Here is an 11,885-nt window from a genome sequence, read left to right on the forward strand (position 1 = left end):
CACATGCCTTTTCGCTTTTTTTAAAGGATAAGGCCAGTGTTTTTTAATGCATTTCTTACCGTGAACAAATCCTGTGAAAATAACAAAATCAACAATGAATTTGTTTCGCTAACAAGTCTCGTCCATGTAGCCGGTGCCCAGTGCAGCCTCATGTCCCAGCAGCCATAGAACTGCATTGTATTAAAAACTATTAAAACCCGTCACAGAGCCATGCTGCTGCTCTGCAGCATATTTCATCATCACGAGGCACCGGGCCGGCCGACTTTTTCCTCAAACGACTTAATAAGCCGACCGTAAACACGCTTTCCATCTCAGGAAAGTAGTTCCGTGGCACAGAAAATAGTCCCCGGCGTAATGAAGAATTTGTTCCCATTTGAATTTGATTTGGTAATAACTACAACAGCCTGACTTTTCATGGTAACAGTTAGCGATTTTTAAAATGTAAACTATGTCTTTGTGAGCTGTATTTAAAGGTTTTTATCTTACAATTGGAGCCAATGACTTCCGGGTTGACGGCTAAAAAGGGAACGTAGGAAGTCTGAAAGTAATGAGAGTAAAGCAAACGCATTGTTCATTTTGTTATTTTCATAGGATTTGTTAACGATAAGAAATTTATTTGAAAACACCAGCCGAATCCTTTAACATAATGCTACCATTCACACAATACTGGCAATACCGTTAAATTCCTCTGTTGTCATTTCCCGGAAATTAGGTTTATCCTTTGCACCGGAGTCACTGCAGTTTGAAAACATGGCGGGTGAAGCTTCTCTTATTGCCGCGTCTGTCCAATTCGACATTTTTGCCAATCCTTCATCCGTAGTGGTTTGTATTTCCCTCCTTCATGCGTCTTTAAAAATAAACTCGTCTCCTCCTTGAGAGCTTTGTGATTGGCTCACAGAGTCGGACAGCAGAGCGTCCTAACGTTGTGCGGCTCGTCCCGTTAATATTACGGCAAAAAAAATAAAAATAAAAAAAATATTACGGCATCGTTCACACATACGATCGAAACAGAAGAAATGGATATGGGTTGGATCACTGTTGAGTTAGAGCAGTGATAGTAGCAAAACAGACATTTATGTATATGAAAATGTTGCAGGTTATTACTTTAAATATATGACGGATCACACTCTGTCCTGCTGTTTGAAAGTTACATAACTCAGTCAGACTCTGTAGCCTGAGAGCGTCAGTGTTTCCAGCGCTCACACACTCGGACACACACACACACGCACACACACACACACACATGCACACCTACACAGTCATGTCTGGCAGGCGTCAACTAATTTCGTCAGTATTCACCCAAACACCGTTCACGCACAGCCTGCAAAGCCACACACACAGAGAGCTGTGTTGCTCTGTGGTAGGCATCGACCACTGTTAGCATCACACACACACACACACACACACACACACACACACGCATCGACCAGTGTTCGTCAGCCCAGTGGTGTCCAGGATACTGGCCTCCAGTTGCCACCGCTGGACGTCAATAACTCTGTCACTCGGAAACGGCATCCACTGTCATGGCAACGGGGGTTCAGGCTGTGGGGAGGCAGTTATACCGCACGCACACACACACACACACACACACACACACACACGGGATGAGAAAGTGAGCTGGAGACAGGGATATGGAGAACGAGAGAGGAAGGTTTTAATCTCACTGCATTTTCAGGTCTCTGTTTTCCTGGAGTAGAACGTGAAATTACATTTTCTTTGAATATTGCACTTCTGCTGTCTCACCTGAAGCTGCAACCTGCTGCAGGCCTCTGAGTCCACATAGTGCTGAAACATTGAATGTATAAATATAGAGAGATATGTGCGATCTGTTTTATGTCCCCTGGCACTAAATCTAAGGTTTTGTCCCTGTGCCGTGTGTCAGGGTGGACTTTGCTGTCAGAATGTTCCTGCACCGATGACACCAAGACAAATTCTTGTACATTTTAGTGTATTTGGTGAATGAAGTGATTCTGATTGTCATGTTTGGCATGAGAAAATTGGGTGACAGTTTACCTGAAGTGCACTGTGAAGCATTACAAACAGATTATAAACCCATCAGAAGCACAGATTAACTTTCTCACAATATAGTCATCAGACAAACATCAGAAAATTAATTTCAATTTGTCATTAAATATACCGTTGCCCCGTGAAGTTTTCAACCCTCTTCAGACTTTTTTACATTGTCTTTAATATATCATGCTCTGATTAGAATAATTATCATGCATTCATAATGTGCTTGTGATGCCTTATGATCACTACCTTGAACACTGTTTGGTCCAACTGTGTTCATAATTGCTCGGCTAGTGTGGTAAGAAGGAAGCTAGTTTGCATTGTGTCCTGTTATTAACAATTTGTATTAATCGCTTTATACTTGTATAAAACGATGATGTTCTTTAAAGATGCTGTGTGTAGCATTACAGCATTAGCATTTTTTTAAACACCAATAAATCATCACCATATTAATGTTGAGACTTTAGTATAATTTCCGTAAAACAAACCAGAGCATCAGTGTCAGCCTGTCAGCCTCTATCAGCCTCTACTCTGCATCCTCCATAGTTTCTCCACCTGGTGGATCTGGAGGGAAATCTGCTGGATCGCTTTACGGCACAAAACCGGACACCACAATGAAAGACAGGGGGGAAAAATGACCAAAAACATCTAAAAACCTTTTACTTAGTTGACTTAGTTGATGTGTCGCTCTATTCACACCAAGTGGCCGAAACCGCGGGTGAATTTTGAAGCCAATAAGGAAGTGTCTGAAAGCTGCAGTTCCTCTAACGTCCACTAGGGTCGGCTCCAAAAAGACTCTAAATCCCGCCCAACTCCGTTCATGTCTATGGGACCACAGCCCATCTTCTCACTCAAAATATAAAGATTATGGTCTCAGTAGTTAATTTCACTTCTTCTAATATGTGTCCGTATGGCGATTTTCAAAATAATTGCGTCATTAACGGGATATAACGGTTATAAATCGGGGTTGTCGATCACGGACCAATAGCAGGCGGAGCTGCGGCTCTGTGTCGACCCTCGGCTTCGCTCCGGCTGCTCCGGCTCCAAAAAATGTCAACATGGCGGCGCTCGTGAACCCAATCTTTAGGCTTCAAAACGGCCCTTCAGAAACCTGTGGGTGACGTCACACTCACTGCGTCTATCTTCTTTACTCACTCTATTTCACACTCTATTCATGACAATTGTGGGCGGGGCCAGAGGCTCAGATTGTATAGTATGTAGCGGTCTACAACATTTTGAATAAGCAAATCATGTATTTTATACTGCTACCTTTCATAACGTTACATTATATTGAACACTAGCTAGCAAGTGCTAATTAGGTATCATTAATTGAAAATAAACAGAATAAAACTCACTAGACTTCAGAGCTTTCTATTCACCCCAACCATGGATCAACTGTTCTCCAAGCTTCGATTTTGAGACGTTTACTCCTTTCATCTTTCAAATAAAAGCTGTAGAGAAGTGGGAAGCTTTGGACGGCTGGAATAATAAACTTCTCGTTCCTTTTGTACTTAACCAGGTAAAATCTCATCGGTAGGGAAACGAGGAGGTGCAGAAATCTGATTGGCTGTTGACGGAAGCGTGATGGAGGAGAGAGAGAAAACATCTGGATCAGCTGTCTACTGTAACAGGATTTTTTTTTAAAAAGCTTGAGATGCGGTGCAGGAGACCGTTCATCACACCACTCGTGTTTTGATAACACCTCTCAGAGTAGTCAGTAACTGTGTGTGTGTGTGTGTGTGTGTGTGTGTGTGTGTGTGTGGCGATGTTCCTTTAGCTTGGACATTTTCCCTCTTTTCATCTTTCTGCTAATTGCTCCAACAGGCACTCAAGCTGTATCGATCAGCTTCAGCTCAAAACAAGCTGTGTGTGTGTGTGTGTGTGTGTGTGTGTGTGTGTGTGTGTGTGTGTGTGTGTGTGTGTGTGTTGACTAAAACAAAGCATCTGAAAGAAAATCAAAGACTGTGTGTGTGTGTGTTCTGTAAGAGTAAATGGGTGACTTCAGTTTCTGTGTAGCATTCATCTTCTTTTATTGTCTTTCCCTCTGTTATTCTCTGTAATTACATACATGCACACACACGCACACACACACACACACACTTTCGCAAATGAACCCACACAGCCACACACACACACACGCTCACATGCTCACACACACACACCAACCAACCTCTTTCCCTATTCTCTCTGTGGTTCTCTGGTGCTACAATCAACAGGTTGTTTTTCACAAAGATCTAGGCTTACTCACAAGACACACACACACACACACACACACACACACACACACACACACACACACAGGCCTATACACCGGAACTACAGAGGCAGAGAGCATATTGTAACGAGCAGCCGAAAAAATGTTGGTCCAACAAGTGAGACGAGGGTCCTGCCTGAATTAAGGAGGATTATCTCTCTTAATTTATGCTAATTTATGCACAGAGGGTAACGAGAACAGCCCAGCAGCATGTCTCTCACACACACACACACACACACACGTATAAACTCACACAATTGCATTTCATTGTACCATTGAAGCATGTTGCTAGTGGAAGTACACACACATACACACACACACACACACACACACACAATCCCATGTTATTGTGTCACTGAAGCCTGCCGCTGGTGTGGAAACACACACACACAGAAGCTAAATGAACTCCCCCATTCACTCTTACAGAACACACACACACACACACACTCTTAATACTATGCTATTGAATGCCTGAGGCGGTGGGAAGCCTCTAGTCTGACCGCTGCCAAATCTCACCATCATTGCACACACACACACACACACACTAATTCCACTGTGGGACAGTCCTGGCTGGAGTGGATCCACATTCCTGTTTCATTATGCGATGCCCCTTAAGTTCAGCGGACCAAAGCCCTCTCACCCTGCAGCAGGATCCACCCTCTGGTTCTTTAAAGCCCCCGGTGTTCCTCACAATAACTTCAACCCCGGTGGAAACACTCTAATATCTAATAAAACATCTCTAATATTCCTGCAGGGACTAACAGAGTGTCTGTGATACCCAGTAGTGAGTTTATAGTGACCGTATCCTGCTTTATGGCATTTTATCTCCTATGGTATCACTATAATATTGCATTTCTATAAGGAACTCCCTATCGTATTTCTTATTTTTGTTTCCTATTTCCAATGCAGCCATCTTGAAGAAAACGTTCAGTAACATTTAATAACATCATAGCAGAACTTCAACTGCCTGTAGAAATGTTACAGGAATATTATAGTGATTCCATAGAAGCTACAAATACCAAAAGGTGTGATAAGGTCACTATAAACTCACTATTGTGTTCTACAAACATAATAAGTGTCTATAGTAATATTATAGAAATATTACAGTTACATATACTAGGTGATAAAAATACCATGCTCACAATACACTCACTACACTATGCGTCTCGAAAGGAATATTATACTTGTATATAGGAGATAAAAAAACACATAAAGTGTGATAGGCTATAGGTGATAGAAATAGCCTACCATAATACCATGAAGTCGCAATACACTCCCATGTTGTAACACACTATGCATCCCGAAAGGAATATTATAAGAATACATATATATCCTATAGGAGATTAAAAAAAATACCATTAGGTGCAATTAGACCACTTAAAAACTGAATATTGTGTAGGCTACTACAGACATACTATAAGTCGCTATAGGAATATTATAGTGATACCATAGAAGATAAAAAAATACTTAAGTACGATAAGGTCACTATAAACTTATTATTGAGCGCCGTGCGCCCCGAAAGTAATATTAAAGGAATATTATAGTTATATATAGGAGATAAAAATACCATTAGGTGCGATTAGGTCACTTAAAACTCACTATTGTGTACTGCAGGCACGCTACACGTCCCTGTATAGAGGGAAATTACAGCAGTAGTATAGTGATTTTCATTAGGGGCAGTGGGCGGCGCGCACACCCAACCCCTCTCCTGTTGCGAGATACGTGAGTGCGCGTCCACAGCCAGCCAGCCAGCCCGCCAGCCGTCTCCAAACCAAACCAAACCAAACCGAGCCGTGCCGGGACCTGACGCCCCACAGAGAGGCAGGAGAGGGGGAACGATGCCCTGGTAGCGCATCTTTACGCATCCAACCCGCCGTCCGTCTCTTATAAAACCCACATTCTGCCTCTTTGCAGTTAATTTTTCCCTGTTCTGGCGCCGAGAACATGGAGACGACAGTTCCCAGGATCAATATTTTCATCTCCCAGCTGCTCGTTTTCAGCCACATAGGTAAGAAACTGGGAGAAATGATGGTTTAAACGGCGGTGGTGGATGACACGTGATGCTGTGGATGTTTTATGTGTCTGAGATACAGCGGTGCGTCTGCTTTATTCCCCATACATTTCACATACTGTGTGTACAGGTATGTTTCAACACATGCCCAAAAAAAAAAGGCCAAAAAATGGATTTATACCAGTAGATGACATTCATTTGAGATGTATTTCGGACGCTGGAAATTTGCTGTTACAACATCTATCTGCAAATATTTCTGTCCGCTCAAATTTTGTTTTCATCTACAGCGCATGCATGATTTTTTTTTTTTGTGCCATTTTTGGTCCATTTTGAAACGCTTCTCCAATCACATTCATAAGTATGCGTGAAATGTATTTTTTGGTCTCCACTTTGTCTGTTTTTGCTGTGCGGGAGTGAAGCTCTGTGGTTTCTGTCCATCATTTGTAAACCGCGGCTTGGGGGAAGATGCCCCACTTTGCTCTCATAGCGTCTTTAAAACTTATTTTCCTTTTGATCCAGACGGTTTAATGTTGCTTTTCATGATTTCAGTGACAAGCTGCAGTCTCACTTAAAAACTTTGCTTGCATTCCTCCCTATGTGGTGTAAATCCCTTTAATATTCCTGTACAGAGAATTCCCCATAGGGATTAATGATGTGTTTGTGGTCCTCAGTAGTGAGTTTATAGTGACCTTATTGTGCTTTCTGATACTTTTTTTAATCTCCTATAGTATCACGATACTATTATATTACTATAGGGACATATGGTGTGTCTGTGATGCTAAATAGTGAGTTTATAGTGACCATTATGGTAGTTTTTAATCTGCTATGGTATTACTATAGGGTTTTCTGTGTTATAATTTTCGACCTACAATAGCTGCATGATTTTTTTAGTTGTGGAATTTATCCTTCTAAAATGTATTATAGGATTAGCAAAGCTATTTTTCATATAGGGAAGTGCATAGTGGCATCATTGCACCACAGATTTCGCCCATCTCTAAAACTTTTCAGAAATTAACTGATTGATTTTCCCATAGACGGTCATTTTAGGCTATTTTAGATCAAGAAAGACAATACTCAAGTTGTAATTTGGGGTTTGGTAAAACACCGCATTTAGATAAGATGTTTAAGTGTTTTTAGAAAAGTTCCCAAACCCCAGAGCCCATTTGATAAGATTTTGTCCTGAGGAATGATTTTTTTGTTGTCAGATGTGACTTGGAGCAGAGTTGCATAATTGTCTCCACTGGAAACGGTCATTCCTGTACATTTAACTTCTAAGGAGTAAAACAAATGCGAAACAAGTAAACATGTCTTCCTCTACGAATGATGCAGGCAGCTCTTGGGCCAATCACTAACAAGATCCATTGTCTCTCCAAGTTTCGGCAAAATCGGACTGGTGGCGTAGCAGTTATTTCAAAGTTTGACATTTTGACCTTTAATCACAGCGCCCCCATCAGGCCAATCATTGCATTTTTTTAAAATACCACATCACAGTGCCAGTATGCGTCATCCCTCCAAATATTTGCACCAGTGTGATGAGATATCACATTTGAGATTTTAAAAAAATTGACTTTAAATTATAGCGCCCTCATTAGGCCAGTCAGTGTAATTTGTAAGTATTGCTGGGTGTGTGTGTAGCAAGTTTCCTGCCAGTCGGGCTTGTGGTGTAGGAGTTAGGGCATTCAAATTAATTATAGCGCCCCCATCAGGCCAATTAATTGTTCTAAACGCCACAACACGGTGACAAAATGCATCATCCCTCCACATTTTTTCAAAGTTTGACCAGTGGAGTCTAATGACATCATGTTTGAATTAAAAATATATGACCTTTAATTATAGCGCCCCCATTAGGTCAATCAGTGTAATTTTTTAAACGCTGGGAAACACTGCAAAGATACATCATTGGTCCAAGTTTTGATGTCCAAGTGATGTCCGACATTACACCTGAGTTTTCACGTTTGACGGACGGGCACAGCCCGATCCATTTCCACTGTTGACAATTGCATTTTACCTAAATTTTAAAGTTAAACTGCTTCTCATTTTGCTGAGGACCCACTTGAACCCTCTGAAGGCCCCCTGGTGGTCCGCGGACCCCACCCAGGCTTCGATAATGCTTTACATGGAGATGAAACAACGGGAGATTTCGGCTGACATTTAGAGTTGCCATTTGGAAAGTCTTTAATAGGATGCTGAAAGGTTTAGCATTGATTCTTTATAAGGTTATCTTGCTGCTGCTGTTCCCATCATTTGTTGTTTCCAGTGAAGTGCAGATACGACACGAGACGCGACCCGTGACATTCACCCCAGGAAGTCTAGATCAGAGGGTCCCAAATGTTTTCATGTCGAAGACCCCAAACAGACGCGTGTTGAAGCAGCGGGACGCCGTCTGATGAGATTTTGTCTGAGGAAATCCATCTGAGAAGCTTTTTATTGTTGATTTGGCACAGAAATGGTGATACTGTGGGATGGGAGAGTGAAACCTCTGTCGTTCCTATAGTCACAGTCCTATCTTAAAGGTGCTACATGTAGCATTTTAAACATCAGTATATCATTGTGAAATTAATTGTGATACCTTGGTATAATTACTGTAAACCATTGAGAGCATGTTGGAGCTGATTGTTCTCCTCTATCTCACACCACTAGTATTGTTGGTGCTAGAGTTTCTCCACATTAAGACTACATTTCCCATCAGCCCCGTTGCTTCCTGCCCCCCCCCCCCCCCCTCCCTGAAGAGGATCAACATGTTGGAAGTGATTTCTCCATCTTCCTTTCCCTCCTTCCACCATCTGCTGCCAGAAACTCTTTCAGCTTTAGCTCCGTTTGCTCTGGAAGAACAGAACCTCTTCCTGTTTTGTGCCATAAAGCAGTCCGCAGTTTATGGTAATTATATGAGGTAATGACGTTAAAATTTTACATGTAGCACTTTTAAGGTGGATGCACAGTAGTGGATTTTGACTAGATTTAGCTCCAATTAGGCCATCCTGAAGTACCTATAATCACAGAAAAGAACGCATTTGCAAGTCTTCCTGTTTTGTGCCGTAAAGCGATCCAGCAGATTTCCCTCTGGTGGAGAAACAATGGAGGATGCAGAGTAGAGGCTGATAGAGGCTGACAGGCTTCTCACTGATGGACTGATTTGTTTAATGTAGTCATTCTTTATTAATGCTAAAATGCTACATTTTTAAAGAATAAATACATATTCCTCATTTTGCTGGGGATCTCCTGGAGTCCCTCAGGGATTTCTGGACAGTTTGGGCACAACTGGCCTAGATAGCTTTCTAGATATTTAAAGCTCTCAGTCCTCTCTGCTCTCTGGACATGTGGCTGCTTTTTTGAGGTTTGCCTTTGCACAGTCGAAGTTTGGGTACGATCTGAAGTTGCAGCAGTCGAGTCACTTTAACCATTTGAACCTTGGGTGGATGGGTTTACTGAACGGTGGCGAACTTAACGCTGTTCCTGCACTCTGCGATAGCCGGCAGTTTACATGCATGTAATCGTCTGCAGCAAGTCGATTCATTTTCTTTTAAGTGTTTATGTAAAAGAATATTCCTTTTCTGTTTAGTCGCAAGTTTAGAGAGTGAGATGGAGAGAGAGAGAGAGGGAGTTTGTTTCCTTGAGGGAAATGAAAGAGAGCAACCTCCAGCCATCTGTCCCTCAATATGCCTGGACACCAATCAAAAACACACATGCATGCGTTCGAACGCGCGCACACACACACACACGCTTTCTGTGAGTTTGCTTGGCCTCTTCCGCTCTCTCTCACTCTCTCACACACACACACACACACACACACGCGCACAAAACACTCCTATGTTGGTGTGTAGTGTCTCATTATGGCCTCGTTTCTCCAACCAGTCTTGCCAGTAAACCCAGTCTGCTTGCTGGAGTCCTTGACCGTACCATATGCTTTACAACAGCATGTTCCCCGTCTACACCATACATCTGACTTCCTCAGTGTTCGTTACACCAGCTGCTTGTGTTTTCATATGTGCACTTCAGTGAGAGAATGTGTGCATGCATTCTCGTTCGTATGCATCCCAGCAAACATTTTGACGTTGAATAGATGTCGATACGACGGCCTGCACCAATATATAGCGTCAAAATATAGTGTCAAAGTGAAAGTTGAGACGACATCCGCAGTCGTCCATCGCTGCTGCTTGCATCGTTTGGTGAAATCGAGATCTAAATCTTCGTTTTAGTGCTTAAGAAATGTAAAAAAAAAAACGTGTGGAGGAGAGAAAGTGTAGAATATGTTTAGTTTGAATGAAAGAAAAGATTTGCAACATGCAACATTATTTGTGCATACTAGGGATTCTCCACAGCAGCAGAACACCAGAGTGGAAAAGTTGAGTTTGTTGCATTTTTGTATTTGGTTCATTTAGGTTCACACCGACTAATTACAAGCCAACCAGGGCTTGTAAACAAAAGTCACATGACTGAGCTTTGGTGACCTGTCATCCTGCCAGATTAGAGATTTTGGCGTTGATGGGGAGTCAGAGCAAATCTGACTTCAGATTCCTGTAACTTTATCTCAGCATGACGGACTTGTCTGTCTCTTCTTCTGTGGTGTTCATACCAGTTAAGAACACATGAAGAAACAGCTGAATATGAGCATCAGTCCAGACTTCATTTTGTTCTGCTAGGCTTTCCATCTCCTTATACCCATAATCCCTTGCGTCCTCTAACAGTTCTCTTGTTAGAGGACTGAGACTCTCGCTGCCGTTATTTGGTGCCACCAGAGGTCAAAGGTCATCGTTCTCACCTGGACAAACCAACTAAAGGAGGAAACATTGCAGAGTTCAGATAAATGGATCAGCTTGGTTTGAGAAGCTTTCTGAAACTGAAAGAACTGAAAAATACTGCATCCTTTTCCAGCAGTCCAAATTACAATTTTGATAGTTTTTCAATCAATTTTACAGCTCTAGTGTACACGTAGTGTTTATGAATTTGCAGTGGTTGGAAAGAACAGTGAAGCAGTGCATTGTGGGATTGATGGATTGGTGGTGAAGGATGATTGGTAGGATGTAGGATTTGATGGAGTGGCACAACAACAGCTTGCATACTATTGATCAGAGTCAGCAGCTCAATAGGATCTATACTGTAGTTTGGGCCGCATTCATTGTGTATACAGAGAGAGTGTGTGTGTACTGTAGTGTGTGTGTGTGTGTGTGAGAGAGAGAGAGAGAGCAAAAGAGAGAGAAAGGAGGAGACAGAAAGAGAAAGAGAGCTTGTGTGAGAGAGACAGAATGAAAGAGAGAGAAAGCGAGAGAGAAAGAGAAAGAATTTGTGTATACATATGTGAATGTGTATATGCATGTGTGTGTGAGAGAGTGTGTGTTGCATAGGTGTGAGGTAGAGTGACTATGTGTTTATATGTACGGATTTGCATATCAGTTACAACACTTTTTCTCAGTGGATGAAGTGATAAAGAGTAATTTTCATTCTGATTAGTAATTAATTGGTGATTTACATTGAATTGAAACTGGGATATGGGGGCTGGTTCTGAACTTTTGGTACCTATCGATATTGTGACAACCTTACTGCTTACATAACAAGACACGTTTCTCTTCCCTCTGGGAAATCCACTGATCAATCCGTCTGGCACTGGCGAAC

The sequence above is a fragment of the Centroberyx gerrardi genome, chromosome 24, assembly GCF_048128805.1.
Source record: "Centroberyx gerrardi isolate f3 chromosome 24, fCenGer3.hap1.cur.20231027, whole genome shotgun sequence".
In the NCBI taxonomy this organism is placed as follows: domain Eukaryota; kingdom Metazoa; phylum Chordata; class Actinopteri; order Beryciformes; family Berycidae; genus Centroberyx; species Centroberyx gerrardi.